Source organism: Malaya genurostris, chromosome 2, assembly GCF_030247185.1.
Source record: "Malaya genurostris strain Urasoe2022 chromosome 2, Malgen_1.1, whole genome shotgun sequence".
Classification (NCBI taxonomy): Eukaryota; Metazoa; Arthropoda; class Insecta; order Diptera; family Culicidae; genus Malaya; species Malaya genurostris.
Genome location: NC_080571.1, coordinates 164,259,036 through 164,281,782, shown reverse-complemented (window position 1 = coordinate 164,281,782; position 22,747 = coordinate 164,259,036). Strand labels below are relative to the sequence as shown.

Here is a 22,747-nt window from a genome sequence, read left to right as displayed (position 1 = left end):
CGGATATCGATATTTAAGCTTCTCTTCACCAAGCTTGTGTTCAAGTTTTGTATGCAAGCAGTTATTTTTATAGCGTTTCTCTACCATTACTACCATTTTGCGATTTCGGTTGAAGCGATAAAATATTTCTCATTATCAATCGAGTTCATCTTATATAAATTAGAAATTAGTTTTATGCTCTCAAAATTTACCCTGGGGTAGTTGTCAATTTCTCAGGCGAAACGACATAACATGAGATTTCATCCAATCCTGCATGACATAAGATCAGAGCATACCAATTAAAGCTTCAAATCGTTTATGGAACTTTTTGTCTTGCTGTGTAGCAACAACCTACCTCTAGCAATCTACGCATAAGACTGAAACGTTAGCTATAATTTCGCTTATATTTGTAGATTCGCGTGCTTCCAACAGCTTTGCTTTTGCTTCGATTGACCAATCAGAGTGCTGCTTTCCCTTTGATATATCGCTTACTCCTTCAAAACCGTCGACTATGGCAGGGAAATCCGGTATGGCGGAGATTTTTTGCAGCCAAAATAGGACACTGCTAGCTATTAATCAACATTTCAATGATATAAAATTAAAAATACATGGCTATGAACATTCAAATCAATACGTAGAAATATTTCCAATCAAATGGTGACATAATATTAATAATTGATACAAAATTGACTGAGCTGTAATTGTTCAAAACCTGGCCACATTTCTACGTGTATTTTTCTTGAGTTTCTAGTTTGCACTGCTATATAGAAAACAAAAACGTGTTCCACACTAAAACAAACGAACATTACTCGCTGTCTATATGCTTGTGGTAATTAGTATGTATTTTTAAAACGTCAAACTCCGTTTATTTTGATGGCATTCCATCGGAACATCATTGCACACTAGTCAACCGATGTGCATCGAATATTTATTTGAATAAAGACCTGAAATTGTATTAGGAAAATATTATCGTTTGCGAAGTCGCTACCAATTTGTAAACTCACCTATACGGATAGCCCTGAGTCTTCGATCGGAAGATCGACAAGATAAGAGAAAAGAGCACAGCGACTAGCACCAAAGCAACAATAGTAGTAATTATGCCATTCCTTGCGTCAGTTTGCAAACAAGATTCGGCCAGTAAGACCATCCCGACAAAAATCATGGCATCTACGAAAAATAAATTGAATCAATAAGGACAGCATTGGAAAAATGCTCACTCAAGAACATAACCATATATGTTTCAATCACAAACTGCCCCAAAGATGAGCCATGTATGTAGGCAATGTCACCGTTTTGGCCTTTGTGTAAAAACGGCGGACTTCTGATATGATTTCACATTTGACTCGAAACCATTGCCAGAAAATGATCGCCAGAAATGTTCACATTTGTTTGTTGTACAAAAAGTCTAAGTTGTTAGTACAAGAATCCTCCAACGAATGCGGTTCGCATCAGAACAGCCATCCATCATCGTTGAATAATTCGGAGGGTGGAATATTTTTATGTGAATATCGGTACGCTCCTGTATCTATCTGCCGATCACTTCCACCGAAACATCTACTCGCTGAATTTTGGTTTTCCTTTCGCCGGAAAATGAACGAACACTGGCGCTGTGCTTAATTGAAGAATTTTAAAGACATCAGATTCTTCGTCGAAATCGGCCATGGCGAAAAACAGTTTATTCCCGTGAATAAGAACAAACAAACAAATTTCGTGGTTTCGTTTCCAGATATTTTATATTTCTTCACGGTTATTCTGTCAACTCCAAACAGTAAAATTGCTCAATCTATGAACCACACATTGATGATCAGTTTATATGGGACCTAGGGGTATTATTATTTGTATTTGCAATAGCTACCTTGTAGTAAATCATTGATACTATCCCGCTTGTGAGAAATTCTGGCAACCGTCAGGAGACTGGCTGCATTCCGGCTGCTGTCAAAATTGTCCAGGAGAAATTGCGTCATTATCTCACCATACATGTTTTGTTTATTTCTCTCGTCCTTCTTTTTTTTTTATTCGACTCCATTTGATATTCGTTAATTCCGCATGTACATACAAAAACGTGATTAATCCACCTAGCAGTGAGATGATACCATTTTTTATCAATCCGCAGGTAGTTTTTGCACGGAATATCTTTGGTGTTTTAGTTCTCATGACATTATTTTATATATTCGTATCTTATTTCAATCTTAACTTGTGACAATCGATTGAACATTCCATGAGATGTCGAAGTAAGCTCCTTTAGAGGTTTTGGTCATTATTTATGGTACTTCCAGAGCGGGTGATTTGTAAGGCCATAAATTAAAAATCCAAACAATTTACATCTCCTATATCTGTATGAATTTTAAAAACTCATCCTGTAATAGAATGAAATTCATGATTTTGTATGGGATCATAAGTTCCTAAATCTGAATTTTTGTTTTTGAAGTTCGATTTGGCTTTTTTGAGAAAATGATTGAGTTTTGAGAAACGATTCGACACTGGAACCGAAATTCTAAAATCGGTGTAGCGGAAATCAGTTAAATTCACCTGAGAAGTGTGTAGACATTTTTGAAAAAATGATTCAGCTTTGAGAAACTGAAATAAATTTATTTGGTAATCGACTATCCAAATCTGCCAACCCAATAAACCTGATTAATTTATGTGAAATGGACATTTTTATACTAGACACCCTGTATCTCTTAAACCGGAAGTCGGATCTGACTAAGAAGTAAAATGTTTTATAGGATTTTAAGACCTCTCATTTCAATCATAGATGGTTCTTAGATTTCATTTGAATCTTAGATCGGTTCAGCCATCTACGAGAAAAATGAGTTGCATTATTTTATTTTCGTTTCACACATCGTCCTGTGGTTCCGCAATGAGAAATCAGATCCACACGTAATTCAGAAACCTTGTTTGGGAGCATACTACTTTTCATATGAATCTGAGTTTGTAGAAAACGGTTTAGCCATCTCCGAGAAAATTCAATGAAATTATTTGTCACACACTCACTTGCTAATCTCGACTAACTGAGTTGAATGGCATATGGAAGTTATGTTCTTCCAGCATTTATTGCAGTAAGTAGTTTGAATCAATATATCTCCCAACTGGAACCACTGGAGCGACCTTGGCATCTTTTCGGTCTGGTCGTATACGGGTATCGAAAACGTCGGTTTCGGGAGAACTTCCGTCGTCGGGGAACTCTCTGTCGCGGTAGGCTAGATCCTTCAGCGGGGACTAGTCGACTAGCCACCAAAACACCGACTTGTGTTGTCGGGGCGCCAGCGAACCAGAAGCTATGCTCCAACTGTAACTGGTGTAACAGGGGACTCGGGGTCGGGAGAGCCTCTTTCGCCGGGGAACTCTTCGTCTGTTTAGTCTAGATCTTTCATCAGGGATTAGACAAGTAGATCGTGGCGTAGCACCGTTAAGATAATCGGGGCACCAGTGAACCGGAAGTCACCCTCCAGCCGGAATCACTGGATCGACCCAGGCATGCTCTCAGTCGGGCCGTATACGGGTATCGAAAACGTTGGTTTCGGCAGAACTTCCATCGTCGGGGAACTCTCTGTCGGTGTAGGCTAGATCCATCACCGGGAACTAGTCGAGTGGATACCACAACATCGATTCGAGTCGTCGGGGCATCAACGAACAGGAAGCCATGCTCCAACCGGAATCGCGGAGCCGACCTCGGCACTCCTTCGGGTGTTCCGCGTGGCGTAAAAGGGGATTCGGTGCCGTGAGAAATTCCTTCGTCGAGGAACTCTCCGTCGGGGTCCTTAGTCGGGGATTGGACGAGTAGACAGTAGCGTAGCATCGTTAAGATCGTCGGGGCACCAGTGAACCGGAAGCATCATTGGATCGAACCAGGCATCCTTACGGTCGTGCCGTGGACGGGTACCGGAGGCGTCGGTTGCGGGAGAATTTTTCTTCTCCGGGAAACTCTCCGTCGGTGTAGGGTAGATCCATCGTCGGGGATCAGACGAATAGTCTGGCGCGACGTAGCGGTATTGGGTCGTCGAGGCGCCAAAGGAGGATTGTGATGGGTAAAGAGAGAAATGTAGGAGCTCATTTTCTTCCAAATAAGGAAGTGCATGAGAACAGCCTCCCCCGAAGTATTGAGCTTAACTTAGTTCCGGGGGGATCGAGGCAAGATGTCCAAGGTGTTTTAGTAGGTAAGGTTCAGCCAGTCCCACTCGCTGGTCGCTCGACCTGTTTGTTGACAACACACATACAGACACAGACACATACACACACGGACGTTTGATCAGTTCATCGAGCTGAATCGATTTTTATATGACACACGGCCCTCCGGGCCTCAGAAAATTTTTCTAATGTTTAAGCGAATTCTGTACCTATTTTTTTATATGCAAAACGTGATTAATCCAACTAACAGTGAGATGATATCTTTTTTTAGCAATCCGCATATGTTTTTTGTATGGATATTCTTAGGTGTTTTAGTTCTCGTTATTTTAATTATCGTCATTTAATCACAAATTGAGATTTTAATCACTCATTACCCTGTGATGGCGAAACTGCAAATCGTATCGAATTTCAATCTTAACGTGTGAAAATCGATTGAACATTCCATGAGATTTCGAAGTAAGTTCCACTTTAGAGTTTTTCGTCATTATTTATGGTACTTCCAGAGCTGGTATTCAGGAAATAGCATAACCCAAAATGATTCGAATGGCCATAAATTAATACGCCAAACAATTTACATCTTATATATCGGTATAAATTTTAAAATTTCATTATCTGTAATTCCAGAATCGGATAAAATTCACCAATTTTGTATGAGACCTTAAGTCCTTTAATTTGAATTTTTGTATTTGAAGTTCGATTTGGCCTTTTTGAGAAAATGTTTGAGCTTTGAGAAACGATTCGATAATGGAACCGGAATTCTAGAATCGGTGTAGCCGAAATCAGTTAAGTTCAACTGAGGAGTGCGTAAAAAATCAATGGGACCTATGCTGTATTGACGTTCTCGACGTTCTCCAGATTGTAACGAGGAAGAGACTATACTAAACTCGGATGCTTTGTTGGTGTACTTTGATGTTGGTGTATCATTTATGGATGGTTTCCAGCAATTCAGCTTGACCAAGGTCTAGTTCGTTTGGGGACCACTGTAGAAGAAAGAAAGAGAAAGAAAGGGAACTAGATTTGCACGTTTATAGCTTTGAGGAAGTTATAGAGGTAGGTCATGTAAAGGAGATCTCGGGTTGCCAAAACGTCACGGACTGGAACATAAGGTGGTCTACCTCGGGCCCGAAGGGAATCAATTAGCTGGAGTCTGACGTCGCAATACTCGGAGCACACCGAAACAACATGCTCGATGTCATGATAACCGTCTCCGCAAACGCAAAGATTACTCTCACTAAGGCCAACACGATGAATATGCGCTTTGAGCAAAAAGTGGTTGGACATAAGTCTTGACATTGTATGAATAAAGTCCCGGTTCACATCCAACCCTCGGAACCAAGCTTTCGTCGATACCTGCGGTATAATGGAATGTATCCACCGTCCTAGATATCCATCATTCCAGGAGGTTTGCCAGCTGACGAGTGCCTCTTGACGAGAACGACTGAAAAATTCATTGAAGCAGATTGGTCTTTCATAGGTTTCACCTTGTAATGCGCCCACCTTGGCCAGTGAGTCCGCCATCTCATTACTCCTTACGGAACAATGTGATGGGACCCAAACCAAGGTAATCCGGTATGATTTTTCAGATGAAGCACTCAGTTGTTCCCGTATTTTCCCCAGGAAATACGGCGAGTACTTTCCAGACTTCACTGAGCGAAGAGCCTCGATAGAGCTGAGACTGTCCGATACAATGAAGTAGTGGTCTGTGGGCAAAGTTTCAATGATCTCAAGGGTATACTGAATTGCAGCTAGTTCTGCGACGTAAACTGAAGCCGGATCACTGAGTTTATAGGAGGCGGTGAAATTTTCATTAAAAATACCGAAGCCAGTGGACCCGTCGAAATGTGATCCGGCAGTGTAAAACATTTTATTACAACCGACTTCTCTAAATTTGTCATTAAAAATATTTGGGATCACTTGAGGGCATACGTGATCCGGGATTCCATAAATATCTACTTTCATGGATGTGTCAAAAAACACCGTAGAATTAGAAGTATCATATAAACGAACACTGTGAGGATTGCAGGAAGAAGAATTATTGTTACGTGACATGAAATCAAAGTACAATGTCATAAATCGGGTCTGATAATTAAGCTCGACTAGCCGTTCAAAGTTATCGATAACCAACGGGTTTAAGACGCTACATCGAATGAGTTGTCGATATGAGAGATCCCATGTAACTAATTCGTGAGGTCGTCAAGTCTTCATGTGTGAAAAACATGTGATTTTCCGATAATAAGTTGTGCCAAAAATTGTTGAAAAGTGGGGAAAGACCATGCTTGTGCAGCTTCTCCGAGAGAATTTTTATGGAAACTGAATCAAAATCCCCCTTTATGTCCAAGATACTGATGCCATTTGCTTCTTGTGAGCGAATGCCATTTGAATTTCTGTAGAAAGCAGCGCAAGGCAATCGTTCGTTCCTTTGCCTTCACGGAAGCCGAATTGTGTATCTGAAAGCAAGCCACTTGTTTCCATCCATTCATCGAGACGAAACAGTATCATTTTTTCCAGCAGTTTCCGAATACAGGAAAGCATTGAAATCGGCCGATACGAGTTGTGGTTGGAGGCTGGATTGTCCGGTTTCTGAATAGCGATAACCCTAACTTGTCTCCAGTCTTGAGGAACAAAGTTCTGTTCGACGAACTTGTTGAACAAGTTCAACAGACGTTTTTTCGCGATATCGGGAAGATTTTTAAGCAAGATGAATTTAATTTAATCACGCCCTGGGGCATTGTTGTTGCACGATAAGAGGGCAAGAGAAAACTCCGTCATCGTAAAGGGGGTATCGTTTTCAGTGTATCGAGAGGATGCGACGCGATGGGTATTCGATTCCCGAACAAAATCCGGGCAAACTTTCTTGGCTAAGTCAAATATCCAGCGATTTGAATATTCTACGGATTCGTTATTAGCGGTTGCATTTCTCATACGACGGGCTGTATTCCACAGAGTGGTCATCGATGTTTCCCTAGATGATTTTGTTCTATATATTTCCGAGCACTCTTTATCCCACCATGGGCTTGATGGTCGCGTAGTGATTGTAGTTTTGGGTACTCGATTGGTCTGGGCTTGAATCGCGGCGTTGAGGATCAAGTCAGCAAGGGATTTGTATTCTTCTTCAAGCGAATCTGGTTGTTTCGTTTCGAGAGCTTGGGATACCGCGGTCGAGTAGGAATTCCAGTTGATGTTTTTCGTGAGATCATATGTCATATCGACTGATGTCGGTGGCCGCCCCACCCCGTACCATGCAAGTTAAAGGCTCCTAAAACAAACCGCGGGGTGGGAAGAAGCTCCATGATGTCTGCCAGTCGTCGATGCCCTATCCAGACTGTGGGAGGTATGTAGATAGAAGCTATACAAAGATCTTTGCCTCTAATTCTGATTTGGCAAGCAACAACTTCAATGCCCGGGATCGAGGGGAGGTTAATTCGATAAAATGAATAGCACTTTTTGATCCCTAAAAGAACCCCTCCATAGGAATCTCCTCGATCCAGGCGTATAATGTTGAAATTGTGGAAGTCAAAGTTTATATTTCAAGTGACCCATGTTTCACAAAATGAAAATACGTCGCAGTTACGCGAATTTAACAAAAATTTGAAAGAATCTAATTATGGGATGATACTTCTGCAATTCCACTGCAGTATAGTGATCATATTCTCGATTTCTGCATGTATTTTAGCCATCGATAGATACGATCGCTGCAAGGAGGGGCCATTGTTCAGTCAACTGTTTTAAAAATGTTCTTACTGTTGGTAATAAAGCCGTTAGAATACTTTTAAGATGATCAGTTATATTGAAGGCTGTTAATATCCAGTCCACAATATCAGAGAGTTTCTGTAATCCAACGTTTGTCGGGTTTTCTGGTTGTGTTTTGGGATCACTTGGGTTTTTCAGTGTCCCTGGAAGTGCTGGAAATTCCTGGTTGTAATTCGATTTTCGAAAACCAGGAGGTAGTGGCTTCGGCTCTGTGACATTGTTGTTTTGGTTCCGTTTTAATATTTTAGTTTCTAGTATTTTAAGACCTTTGCGAGGAAGCTTAGGAGAGGACATAATTGGTCGGTTTTTGTTTGTTCCTAGCTGAACAGAAGAAAGCCCTTCGTCGGGGTCATTTGAAATATCAGCGTCAGTCGACAAAAAAGCGAATGGGTTGTCAGAGATATGTGGAGTAGCTCGTTTGAGGATTTCCGCGTAAGATCGTTTGGAATGTTCCCTCACGGTTCGCTTGAGCTTTTCCTCGCGTTGCTTATATTTAGAGCACTCAAAAAGAGCATGCGGATTCTCACCACAGTAAATACACTTTTCGATTGACTTCCTGCAGGAGTCATCTCTGTGTCCCTCACCACATTTACCACATCGTGGTTTGTTACAACAGACTTGAGCCGTATGTCCCATTTATTCGCAGTTTGTGCAGTGCATTACCTTCGGTACATACACCCGAACAGGTAGACGAACCCCTCCCACTACAACCTAATTCGGAAGTGCAGAACCGGCGAAGGTCACACGAAAAGAGTTTGATGGATGATACTTTCCATCTTGTGTCGATTTAGAGTGCAATTGCTTGCACTCCAATATCTTCACTGGTTGATGGTCGGGATTTTTGATGCGGCCAATCCCATCCTTCAACAGATCTTCGACAGTTAAACTTTCTTCGCGGACCACACCGTCGATCTCCACCATCCGAGAAGGTACGTAGACACGATATTCCCTCGTGAAAATCTCATTGGTAGCAATGTCGTTTGCTTGTTTTAGATCAGTCACGACAACGCGCAGTTTGTTTGGAGATACCTTGTCCATGTGTTTTACTGCCGAGTAGTGTTTAGTCAGATCTCGAGCAATATTGAGGACTCTGAGGGTATACCACCCACGGGCCATCCGATCCGTCATCCTGATAGACCTTCCGACGGATTGGTGGTTTTTCCAGAGAGGGAGCGGGGATATCCATTTCAGATGTATCAGGATATTCATCCAAACGTTCCTCATCTCTAGGTTTATCATCATCTTCCCCGAGGTTCCCCTCATCGGAAGACATATGTTCTGTGCAGGAGAAACAAAGTCTCCCACACTATCAAGGAAAATAGAAAAAATAGATAGGATAGTGAGAAGTAGGAAAAAAAAAGAAATATAAAATGAAAAAAACTAATTCACCGGTATGGTTTGTTAAGCTGATGGGTGAGTTGGTCCTTTGCTTGGATTATTTCTCTAACGTGACCTTGATGATCCAGTCACTCACTGCTGGTGCCGATGCTATTGAAGCGACAGGTAGAAATGGTCACAAGCAAGTGTGTACACCACTGTCTGCTGCCGGTGGCTATCACTCGATCAACCACTGGATCTAAGAGAACAAAAAAAAATGTTTCCTCCAACCCTTGCAAGGAAAACACCTTCGCACTCGAGGTTTTGTAATCGATACCGTCCCGATACGGAGCGAAAAAAACAACAAGTGTATCGCGGATGACTGCTCGGATACGAATGAAAATACTGATATCATCTGGTTGGCATATGCCATATTCGAACGATTATGTTGCCAAAAACGAATCGTGCTAAATTCGGTCCGAGGCAAAATGTCATAAAAACGATGCTATACACAGTCTTTTTGGTACTTAGAAACAATTATATGTAACTGTATAATAATGTATAATGCCGGTTCGGATAGTAAATGGTAAAAGACCTTTATCACTACTTTCCGACATACCAGAGACTTGGGTGATTCGCATTGTTCAGATGCCTAAGCCCAACTCCTCTGGTAGAAGGTAAAAAGTTAAGTTACTAGAAGATTTCTGCTTGCTTAAATGACCCTCTGTCACGTCTCACTTTTCCGTTCTATATTTTCACATCCTTGCTCTCCCTTGAGTACTATCATTCTATAATTTTCATTGTCTGTTTCTACAAAAAAATTGTCTCTGGTTAGGAGAATATCGCAAAAAGGAAAAAAGAAATATTGACTACTAAACTTAGTCGTTAAAAAAGAAAAAGAGTGATTATATGTAACAGTATAAAAAATCGCGTTTCACGTTGCTCCCAAGCATTGCATTATCATTCAGCGCTCAAAAGTCCTACTGCTGGAATAGGAGGAAAAGTCTCTTACACAAAAATGTCGATATCTCCGTTGAAAATGGATGGATTTTAACAATCTATGGCTTGTTGGATAACTATTACCTTGTGGAATCTAAATTTAGAAACATATTCTGTTTTCAACTCAAGTGTGACAGATATTGACAAAAAACTAAAAAATTTGACATAAAACTTCGTATAACTCAAAAAGTAAACATCCGATCTCAAAACCATTCAATAGCGTTCTGGGTGACGGGGAGACCTTTCATTTGCGACTAATTTGATCAAAATCGGTCCAGCCATCTCTGAGATCTCGACCTATTAGTTGACAACACACACAGAGACACATACACACACACGGACATTTGTTCAGTTCGTCGAGCTGAATCGATTGGTATATGACATTCGGCCTCGGAAAATTTTTCTGAAGTTTGAGCGAATTCTATACCAATTTTTTATATACATAAACACCCTTCTTAATCCACCTAGTGGTGTAATAATGCCTTTCTCTTCTTATATAACAGTCTCATGAAAATATATTTTTTACTTTTATTTAATAATTTCGGATACTAATTTTGACACCAATTGATTCAGATTGATTCGAGTAGTTCACAAAGCATGCTTAAGTGTTTATGTTACACAGTCAGCATTATTTTTCCAAACTTGTGCTTTCCATTTGCGTTGCATATTTGTGTGAGAACCGTGATGCTAATCTAAAAAACCCTTCTCAATCCACTTAGTGGAATTTTCATATATCTTGAAAATCACCATTGGGGGGAGTACATGAAATTTTCGAAATCGAAAAAAAAATTTTGATGCCTAAAGGCTTAAAATTGCATGAAACGTCAAGATTTAGTGTCATCTCGAAAAAAAATATTTTTTGAAAATATCGACTTTTTGAGACTTATAAAAACATATCCAAATTTTTCTAAGTAACAGAAAGTTGATTCTTTCAAAAAAATGTTGTTTTGAGATGACACTAAATTTTGATGTTTCATGCAGTTTTAAGAGTTTTGGCTATAAAAAAATTTCGATTTTGGAAATTACATGTACTCCCCCCTATGGTGCTTTTTCAAGATCGAAAATTTTCAAACCTTAACCGCCGGGCAGCACCCCCTACGCATGTCCGATTTAGCTCAAATTTTCCATGAGGACATTTTTCGAGGTATTTAAACTTTTGAGCACTAGCGCTTTACGAAATTATAGGTGATCCCAAAATATTGGCACCCTTATATAGATAAAAGCGGTAAAAATCCACGTGTTTTGTAGGTTACGTCACATATACCATCATATATCTGGAATCAAAAGTCACAAGCATTTGGTCTTCGAACTTGATCAATGGCCCGACAGTAGCTTTCAAACGAGCCCAAGTTTGTTAATAGCGGTTCAGCCATCCATCTCTGAGAAAATTGAGCGCGTAAAAATACAATGCTTTTTGTCGGTTACGTCACTTATACAATCATATCTCCGGAACCATTTGATCTTCGAACTTAATCAATGGCCCGACAGTAGCTTTCAAACGAGCAAAAGCTTGTTAAAATCGGTTCAACCTTCTCCGAGAAAATTGAGCGCGTTCAAATATCTTCGAAAAGTGCACACACCCACACACACATACATACATACATACACACACAGACATTTTCCGATTTCGTCGAACTGAGTCGAATGGTATATAACACTATGAGTTTTCTAGGCTCCGTTCGAAAGTCGGTTTTTCCAGCAATTCTAATACCTTTCTATAGAGAAAGACAAAAACCCTTTTCCGTCCACTTAGTGAAATTTTCATACATTCACACACAGACATTTTCCGATCTCGTCGAACTGAGTCGAATGGTATATAACACTATGGGTCTCCGAGGCTCCTTTCGAAAGTCGGGTTTTCCAGCATTTCTAATACCTTTCTCTAGAGAAAGGCAAAAAGGTAAAAAAGGTATCATCACAGTATAACAGATAGGACACTCAAATTAGATTCTTCAATAATTTTAACGGTCATTTCGAATATTCCTTTATTTGGGACAGTACTCACATGTGTCATGATGACGCCACGTTACCCTAGCAAAAAACATCCTGTCTGTCATCTAGAATGTGTTTATTTTTTCATTTACCAACAGAGTTGCCATTCATACAGAATTACCTGTAAAGTAATAATTTGTATACGTCCATGCGAATTTCATGCACGATACAGATTTAATACATATTACCAAAACTATATACATAATTGTGCCTACTTCTCATCCTTCAACGCAATACAAAATCGAACCCGTTTTGTTACAATATTTACTTGCTTCTGGTCTGCCGCCACTTAATTTCGGGTGAAAACTACCAACACAATCAAAAATAGTCTAGATGAACAACGTTGAATCAAATAAATGGTTACCTTCCAACATCGCGGAAAAGTTAAATATATTATCAACGTAATCCAATAATTTATTGAGACGATTCATTTTCAAATATTTTGATGAAATCAGAAATCCCTGCAAGCAGCTGATCGGTGTTGACAAACGAGGGGAAACCAACTAGTAAAAAAACTTTTACATAACACAAGGGGTGTTATATTGTTCTAAACTACTTACAGCAATAAATGCTGGAAGAACATAACACCCATATAGTGTGACAAATAATTTTACTCAATTTTCTCGGAGATGACTCAACCGTTTTCTACAAACTCTGATTCATATGAAAAGCCGTATGCTCCGAAACAAGATTCCTGAATCTTCTGGTTCCGAAACTACAGGATGATACGTGAAGCGAAATTAAAATTGTGTTACTCATTTTTCTCGTAGATGGCTGACCCGATCTAAGATTCAAATGAAAAGACTTAAGAGCAACTCATCAGACTCGACCTTCTCCGATTTGGATGAAACTTTGCACATGGCTTCAGTATGGCAAACCATAAGTTTTGAACCGATGGAGAGGTCAACCCGATTCACGACTGATTTTTAAAAAGGGCGTATGTATTCTTGCATTTCACCAAAATTGCCTTTTTTCAAATCGTTGTAACTCGGAAACCGTTAATTGTACAAAAATGGCGTTCAGGAAAAAGTTGTAGGGAATCGATTGGGCACTCTAAAAAACTATACACCGAAAAAAAATTAATTTTTTTTGAGTTCTTGAGATACTTGGATATTTAATTATAACACCATTTTTTATATTGCAATGAATTGTTTATTTGCTTGCTATATCTACAATTATTACATGTACATGAATAATTCTTGATAATATTTATGGTTTTATTTATGTCTGACGAAGCTGCCTCGCAGTAGAAAAACAGAAAAAAAATTACAAGTCTCTGTAAATTTAAATCAATGTATAACACTGATGCTGAGTGGCATTTTTTTGCAACTTCTCATGGTAAAGGACCATGTGATGCACTCGGGGGTAATTTAAAGCGAATGGCACGGCGTGAAAGCTTGGATAAACTACATGAACACCCAATCACAACTGTAAAACAATTATATGAATGGGCAGAGCAGAGAAGTCGAGATGCATTCACGACCATTTTTTTTTGTAACGTGTCACAAGAAGATAATGAACGGGGTGTGACCGAGTGGAGTAGTTTTTATAAGGATACCAAAATGATTCCAGGTACACAGAAATACGATTCTTTCGTTCCGATTTCAGAAACCACAATCGTCACAAGCAAGGTTGCTGATCCTATCAATGAAACAATATTCGTGAATTATTCTTTTCACCGACGATCCTCTACCCGTGTTTGTATATATTCCGTGTCTGCTTTATTCACTCTTTCCTTCCACTGAGAGAATTGTACCGCTCTGCAAAGCAAGCAAGCATCATATATGCACTCTGTTGGCTCGCAGTGAGTTCGTTTAGAAGCGTTTAGGTAGAAAGCTATTCAGTGGTGCTGATGACTCGCGTTGAGTCGAATTTTCTACTCACGGTGATTCGTTCTCTGTGATGTATGGCGGTAAAACTGAATGACCGCTCAGGATAAAATTTTATTACTAAATAAAGCTTATAAGAAAGATATCGAGTCTTTTTGAATTGTCTTCACTGCACATTTCTTCGGTGTTTGCTATACTTCAATCGTAATTTGTAGCGTTAGGGACAACTTTAATACCTGTCAGGATATGTTATTGATTAACCATCAAACTGTAAAAGGATTATTAATGGAGCGTTTTTGTGTGTCGTAAAATATGTAACTTTCACTCCTATTCCGTATTTCTATAATAAGTTCATTTTGTGTTTCGATCGAGTTCGACTTTTCCAAACAAATTATACCTCATTGGTTGGTTACAGGCCAAATTGGTATTTTTCACTCGGTCTGATGTAGGGTTGTTTATTATGCTTGAGAAGTAATAGTCCCAAGTTTTTGTCAATTATTATTGTCTCTCATGATCGTGAAACTATTTATATACCGATTACAAAGCCATTCGACGATCGTTACCTTAATAATTATAAGCTTATGTGATGACACTATTAATTATTTTTAATTTCATGTTAACCATTAATAATAAACTAATAGTATTTGTATTGACTTCGAGACAAGTTGTGTCGAACCAAGTCAACTACCAAAAAGAATGTGACCAACTTTGATGATACACACTATTAGTTCTTACAAATACAAGAAGAACCATAAACACCAAATAATTCCGTCACATTCAATATACAGGGCGTTAGAGCTACAATATAATAGAAACTAAAACCAAAATAGAACTTCTATAATTTTGTATAAGGCACTAATTTGGAGGCCAACATAAGATTTTACTGAAGAATGATATTTCCATTATTATCAAAAACAAACAAACTCTACAGTTACTTGATGGAAACTGTGCTATGGATAATCATGCAATGAAGACCTTCCGCAGTTTCCAATAACGAATTGAATGATAGCTGATATTTCTAAAAATCCAAGACAAGACCTAACAACTGGCTTCTTATTCTTCCTTCCGAATCATCCTTCTCGACATTTTCGCCCTGTAGAATAAATACCAACGTATCGGCTACAGTGTAGCCATATTTACAGATTTTTTAATAACTTTATGCTACGAAAAAAATATTTATTAAATTTAAATTTTTAGGTTTTTGATTTGAAATAAACATGAAAAATGTGTTGATGATTGCATTTTATTATTATATATTAATGCTCAATAACAATTAACTGAGCTTTGATGACAAAACACGAATCATCTCATGTTGAACGCAAAATCGAATCCATTGTTGACGTATTACCGGATCTTTTGGAAACCAAAGTCAAGTTTGGATAGAAATGCTTAGTGTGACTACAGTGTGGAACACACCAGCTCATTCTTCTCGTAAAACTAAACACACTTTCGAATTTATACTAATTTAACAAATCTTTTTTGGTTACACTTTAATTCACCAAAAAAACTTGATGCTGATTTTAATTACACAGTGCTGCCACTATAAACATTTATTACAAATAAGATTGGAAAAAAGTGAAACATCCTCTGAAAACTTTCATTTTCATTGGTGAGCTAAAATTATACATTTTAATTAACTTGTTTTCTGATTTTCTTTATACTTGGCATCATTGCTCGCGTACCCTGCAAAAGTTTTTTCTTTTCACAATGCGCGGGTAGCAACATCAAAATCAGCCAATCAGAAACTGGTCCATTTTGGAACAAAAGCAGCCCCCCCAGATGTCAGGTCTTGTCTTAGCTAAAAATCAAGTATCATACAATCAAACATAACAAAATTATCTGTTACTATCTCGTGACATTAGTGACGTTAAATAAAGTGGAATTAAATGCACAATTTTTTTTCTTGATCGTATATTCTCCTGCTATCTCCTGATTATGTGATAATAGAATTATATTTCATTTGGACTCTTTGTATGCGATCCTTGAAAGTGAGATTCTTATCATATAGCTTGAATATATATTTAGTAAAGTAAAGTAAAAAATATTCACGTAGAAATTGTATTGCTCTATATAGTTTTAAGGTAAACAATACAATGATCAGTTTCAAAACTGAATGTGTGATATGAGTTACAAAAATTCTAAATCGCACTATCTAAAAAATCGATAAACAACGCGGATTGTGTTATTTTTCAATTTGAAATCGTTTCCTCTGTAATATGAATATTGTAAAATGTTATGAAATTGATAAAAAAATAAAAATAAAAATTTTCAAAAAAATAAAATAAAACCATGCTTTTTTTAAACTTTTTTGAATTATTTTGTAATTGTTGAGAAAAAAATCAAAAATTTTTTCAGTGTATATTTTTTTAGAGTGCCCAATCGATTCCCTACAACTACTTTTTGTACAATTAACGGTGTCCGAGTTACAACGATTTGAAAAAGGCAATTGTGGTGAAATGCAAAAATTCATACGCCGTTTTTAAAAATCAGTCGTGAGTCGGATTGACCTCTCAATCGGTTCAAAACTTATGGTTTATGGTTTATGGTCATACTGAAGCCCTGTGCAAAGTTTCATCCAAATCGGAGAAGGTCGATTCTGATTTTGTCACTTTTTCATCTACTCATTCCTGGAATTGCTCTTAAGATTCTATAGAAACAAACTCTCTACAGTTACTTGATGGAAACTGTGCTATGGATAATCATGCAATGAAGACCTTCCGCAGTTTCCAATGAAATGAATGATAGCTGATATTTCTAAAAATCAAGTATCATACAATCAAACATAACAAAATTATCTGTTACTATCTTGTGACATTAGTGAAGGTAAATAAATAAGAATTTAGGGGGACGGGTATAGCGTGATGGGTAAGTCGATGCCTTTCACGCAGCCCGCACATAGGGTCAGAAAGTTTTTCTGGCCCGAAGAGGCGAATGACATTAATGTTAAAACCTCTATAATTGTAACAAAAAAAATAGGAATTAAATGCACAATTTTTTTTCTTTATCGTGTATTCTCCTACTATTTCCTGATTATTTGATAATAGAATTATATTTCATTTGGACTCTTTGTTTGCGATCCTCGAAAGTGAGATTCTTATCATATAGCTTGAATATATTTTAGTAAAGTAAAAAATATTCACGTAAAAATTTTATTGCTCTACATAGTTTTAAGGTAAATAGTACAATGAGCAGTTTCAAAACTGAATGTGTGATATGAGTAACAAAAATTCTAAATCGCACTATCTAACAAATCGATAAGCCACGCGGATTGTGTTATTTTTTAAATTGAAATCGTTTCCTCTGTAATATGAATATTGTAAAATGTTATGAAATTGGATTTACAATTTCTTCTAGCAGAGGTTCTTTTTTGAAAAAAAAGCTAAACCGATCACTTCGGGAGTAGAATGTAGAATATTTTATTTTCAATACATTTTTGATAGCAATATCAGATTGTACTCTTAATTAATTTTCCTGATCGTAGTACAGTTATTCTAGTCGATAATTTGCGTAGATGTATGGTAAAACATGCTGAATGAGTATTTAGCTAGTAATGACTATTTCTTTGTTAGCCATTCTTCTTAATTGCTTTGATTTTTGCAGAAGCAAGCAGTAACAAGGCTTCTCAGCAGGTTCAAACGTTGTGGAAAACCCTGCACTATTACTTCTATAAATCAAATCTATGCTAAGAAGTATTAAATTGTGTTTAATATAATAAAACCATGAGAATATAAATCATCCCTGGAATTAAAAGATTAGACTTGCCTCTATATGCCTCGAACAGTCATCGGGCGCGGTTCGCTTTTTCGAGCGCTCCGCAAGTAATAATTTATTTATTTTATTTTTCGCACGCATAGTCAAACAACGCGCGCGGGCTTTTTATAGCCTAAGTATATAGTGCAATCAAATTTAGTGAAGTTTAATAAAAATGAAGTGTGGAGTGAAATCTTGCTCTAACATTGACGACCGCTTCCTATGGAAGTGCGAACATTGCGACAAGGCTTATCACGCCGCTTGCATTGGAGTACAGCGGCATCAGGAAAATTGAATCTTGGCATTTATGGTACCAGTGTGTGCTGACTGCCAGCATTTAATAAAAACAGGAGCAGAGACCCTGAAGCTGCTACATCAACAGGAGCAGCTTTTAAAGTACACTAAATCACAAACGGAGGCGTTCCACCGGACCGCATCTGACGTCAAAAGTCACTACTTTGAAATTTTCGATAGTGTCGAACGCTTAGTGATTGACGTAAAGCAGTCATTACTTAATATCAGCAAAAATGACAAAAGCATTTGCGGCAATCTAGGTCAGCGTATACAGTCATGCGAGGCCTCTCTGCATACAGCCATATGCGACGTCTGCAAATCGAACAAATCCAGCAACAAAATTATTAATGAAATGAGTGAGCGTCTTTCTCGCCTCGAAAAAGAATTTATGCTTCCTTCGAAAATTGTCGAAACCCACAACGCTGTATTCAATCCTATCTTGGAAGAATTGAGAGATGAAGTCAAATCAATCTCGAATATCGTCGCTAAAGACGTGAAAAACACTCAGACTAAAACTCTAGCTGAAGAATTGGAAGCAAACAAATCACTAAAACCAATAGGAAAAAAAGACACTTGCAACGCTAAACCTTCACCAGAAGAACCAGAAGAAGAAGCTGACTCGGAACTCACCTCAGGCTGGCGCTTCATCGGCAGCAAAAAAATGTGGAAATGCGACTGGAGTGAGTATGACAAGAAACAGCGCATTCGACGGCTGCAAGAAAAACAAGCACAAAAAGCAAACCTCAGACGGAAACATCGGAACCGGAAACAACAAAATAATACAAAATTCAACAACAACAACAACATACGAAGTAAAAACAACAACAGCAAACACGACAACAACAGCAACAACAACAACAGCAGCAACAACAACAACAACAACGGGCACACCAACAGCAATTTCAACACATAGTAACAATACCTGTCACGACAATAACAACAATATGTCATTACAACATACCTTACCCTTGGACAAAGACCTACTAGCAGCTGCACGGGTTCAATTCTCTGGGAATCCAGGAGCAGATATTGCCTCAAAATTCATAAATTTTCAAAAAGGTGAAACAATCAACCCTTACAAAGGAACGAGAAGTATTCAAAACAACACTACTCCTGTCTTAGGAAGTAATGACATCAAAGATGCACCATCCACATCTGCAATATCACAGAACATAAATACGTCTGCAATATCACAGGACATGAATACAGACAGCCAATTCGAAATTGATGCAATGCGTCCTCCCATTGTACGTCTTACTTCACGCAAATGGCGACGAACGCTTCTTAAAAGCAAGGCTTCGTGACCCGAAAATAATGCACGTCGTCCGTCTGTATTTGTCATACATGAAAAATCAACAACCTACAGTATGCATCGAGGGTATGACACCAACTAGTATAAAAATGCTATTAGCATCAGAAGGCCTTCCAACAACACCTGACCACCTCCTACGAATCTTCATCGAAGTGCACCAGGAATATGGAATGAAACCTAAGGAAGCGCTGGCCGACCTGGACTCTTATGGGAAATTTTTGACAAGTGAACATATCCGCCGACTCCAATTGATCCGGGAAGCCGAGCACAATTTTACAAAGTCGACTTTTCGGAAATAACGACGCCCTTTGACGAAGGAATAGACACAGAAATTAGTATTGTAAGTATTCCAGAATTCTAAAAAACTTCTTCGCTTCACAGACAAAATGTGACTGAAATTTTGGACTATTGCCAAAATTTCAACCGCATGAAAAGCCCGGCCAAAATGAAAGAAATTCATCAAAATTTAATAACCTCCTCTTTCGACGTAATCCTTGGAACTGAAAGCAGCTGGGATGAAAGTGTAAGAAGCGAAGAAGTATTTGAAAATAATTTTAACGTATTTCGGCACGACCGAAATTTATCTCTCTGTCAGAAAAAATCTGGAAGTGGAGTCCTCATAGCCATTAACTCTTGCTTTACTTCTAAAGAAATTATTACTCCTAAATATAAAGAATTTGATCATGTATGGGCCAAAGTCTCAATATTGGGAGAAGAACATATTTACTGCTCTGTCTACTTCCCACCCGAAAATGCAAACAAATTCTCTTTTGAATTATTCTTTCAATCTTTAGACACAATTATTTCGAATATGGAACCTGAAGTAAAGCTTCATATTTTTGGCGACTTTAATCAACGTAATGCGTCATTTCTGACATTGAAAATGAATCAATCTTACTTCCAGTCGTAGTAGAAAACGAAACATTGCACAACTTTTTTGACAAAATTTCTAATTTTGGCCTACATCAAGTAAACTCCATAAAAAATCAACAAAACGCATATTTAGACCTTCTTTTCACAAATTGCACAGAAAACTTTTGTGTGAATGCATCAATCCTGCCATTATGGAAAAATGAAGCATTTCACACCGCAATTGAATATTCATTATTTACACACAATGCATCCCTTCCCTACGACTTGGAATATGAGGAAGTGCCGGAATACAATAAAATTGACTTTGAAGAAGTCAAGCGTAGACTAAGTATGATAAATTGGCGGAACATACTGAGTACAGAAGGAAATGTCGACGTCGAAGTAAACAAATTCTATCACATTATAAACAAAATATTAGCCGAAACTTTGCCTATGAAAAGAAAAAGAAAAAATCATAACACCAAATTACCTGTATGGTTCATTTCACAACTAAAACATTTCAAAAATAAGAAACAAAAAGCACACAAAACTTACAATCAAGAAAAAAGTGACGCTCATCTTCAAAATTACTTAAATCTATGCAATCAACTCAAAATAGCCATTAACACAGCACATGAAGAATATAACCGCAAATCTGAAAACGAAATAAAGACTTGTTCTAAGAACTTTTTTAACTACACAAAAACTAAACTAAAAACCAACAATTTTCCATCTCAAATGCACCTCGACGAACATATAGGGAAAAATAGTACAGAAATCTGCAATCAATTTGCAAATTTTTTCCGAGAAGTATATACATCTTATTCAGAAACTGACCGTGACCGTGAATACTTCTCTTTCATACCTGCATTTTCTAGCACCATCTCTGTAAACTATCTATCAGAACATGACATTTCGACAGCACTGAAAAACTTAGACGCCTCAATAGGGCCTGGACCTGACAGTATACCACCAATATTTTAAAAAAATCTTACTGAAGAACTTACACTACCACTACAACTACTTTTTAACTTATCATTTAATAAATGCACTTTTCCTAAAGCATGGAAATCTTCCTATTTTGTACCAATATTTAAATCTGGTGCAAAATCTAACATTCGGAACTACCGTGGAATTGCCATTATCTCATGCATTCCAAAATTATTTGAAAAAATTGTAAATTGTAAATTGTAAGGAATCGTGTGCAGGTAGTCCGCTTCCAAAACATACTGTCTGAACCAATTAATGTAACTTTTGGCGTACCTCAGGGTTCTCACTTAGGGCCTCTCCTCTTCATTTTACATATAAACGACATTTCCTTCATACTCAAAAATCTGTAAGTGCTTATATACGCAGACGACATGAAACTCTTCATAGAAATAAAAAACATCAACGACACTGTAATATTCCAGAACGAAATCAATCTATTCCACATTTGGTGCTGCAAAAGTCTACTCCAACTCAATGTAAAAAAATGTAACTCAATAACTTTCAGTAGAAAAAAAGAAACTATATCCACAAACATACATCTAGGAAATCAACTTGTAGAAAAATGTAAAATTGTAAGAGATTTAGGCGTAATCTTAGACTCCAAGCTCACTTTTGTGGAACACTACAATACCATAATCAATAAAGCAAATAGCATGCTGGACTTTATTAAACGCTTCAGTCATAACTTTCAGGACCCATACACAATTAAATTATTATACAGTTCATATGTCAGACCTATTATGGAATATTGCAGCCTAGTATGGAATCCACACAATATTATTCACGAAGAACGCATCGAATCTATTCAAAAACAATTTCTTTTATATGCACTTCGTAAATTAAACTGGACAGCATTTCCTCTACCATCATATGAAGCACGTTGCATGCTCATCAATATTCAAACACTTAAAGAACGCCGCAACCTTGCAATGCTTTATTTTATCTGCGACATTATTTCTCAACGCATTCAATCACCTTCTTTATTATCGCAATTAAATTTTTATATACCTAGCCGTCAATTACGAACCAGGAAATTATTTTTAGAAAGAAACACTAGAACAAATTATGCAAAATATAGCCCAATCAATCGTATAATGCGCCACTACTATCAATATTGCGAACATCTTGACCTTTGTATGTCCAAAAATGAAATGAAATTACAGCTTAGTCGTAGAAATAATGCGTAGTATCTAAGCAAACATTGTAAACCATTTATATGTAGTCTACATTTGCTTGACGAAATAAATAAATAAATTTGCATTGTATATTGATATTGCGTATTGGACTTCTGACATTTGAATATCATAAATCATAAATAAAATAGATATCAAGATATAGTATTCGGTGAAATGTGATGTGATGTGATGTGAAGTGAAGCCACCATCAGTTCAAGGACTTGTCAGTGGATGCGGGTAGACTTACAGTAGCCCATCCATTCACCTTCTTACTATAGCTGTTACCGAAAAGCGAACAAAAAGGGTTGGGCGGATATGTAAGTAGAATCACTTACTCGTATTCCGCGGGAATAAAAGATGCTCTTCCAACCATAATATCC

General features: G+C 37.7%; 1 protein-coding gene and 1 pseudogene across 1 annotated transcript in view; both read right to left on the bottom strand.

The window, feature by feature from the left end:
* LOC131427131 (uncharacterized) overlaps positions 1–22,747 on the bottom strand; it is a 395,071-nt gene that overhangs the window by 230,263 nt on the left and 142,061 nt on the right. The gene's annotated exons all lie outside the window — the stretch shown is intronic.
* Positions 908–1,668, bottom strand: LOC131432832 (tumor suppressor candidate 3-like; annotated as a pseudogene).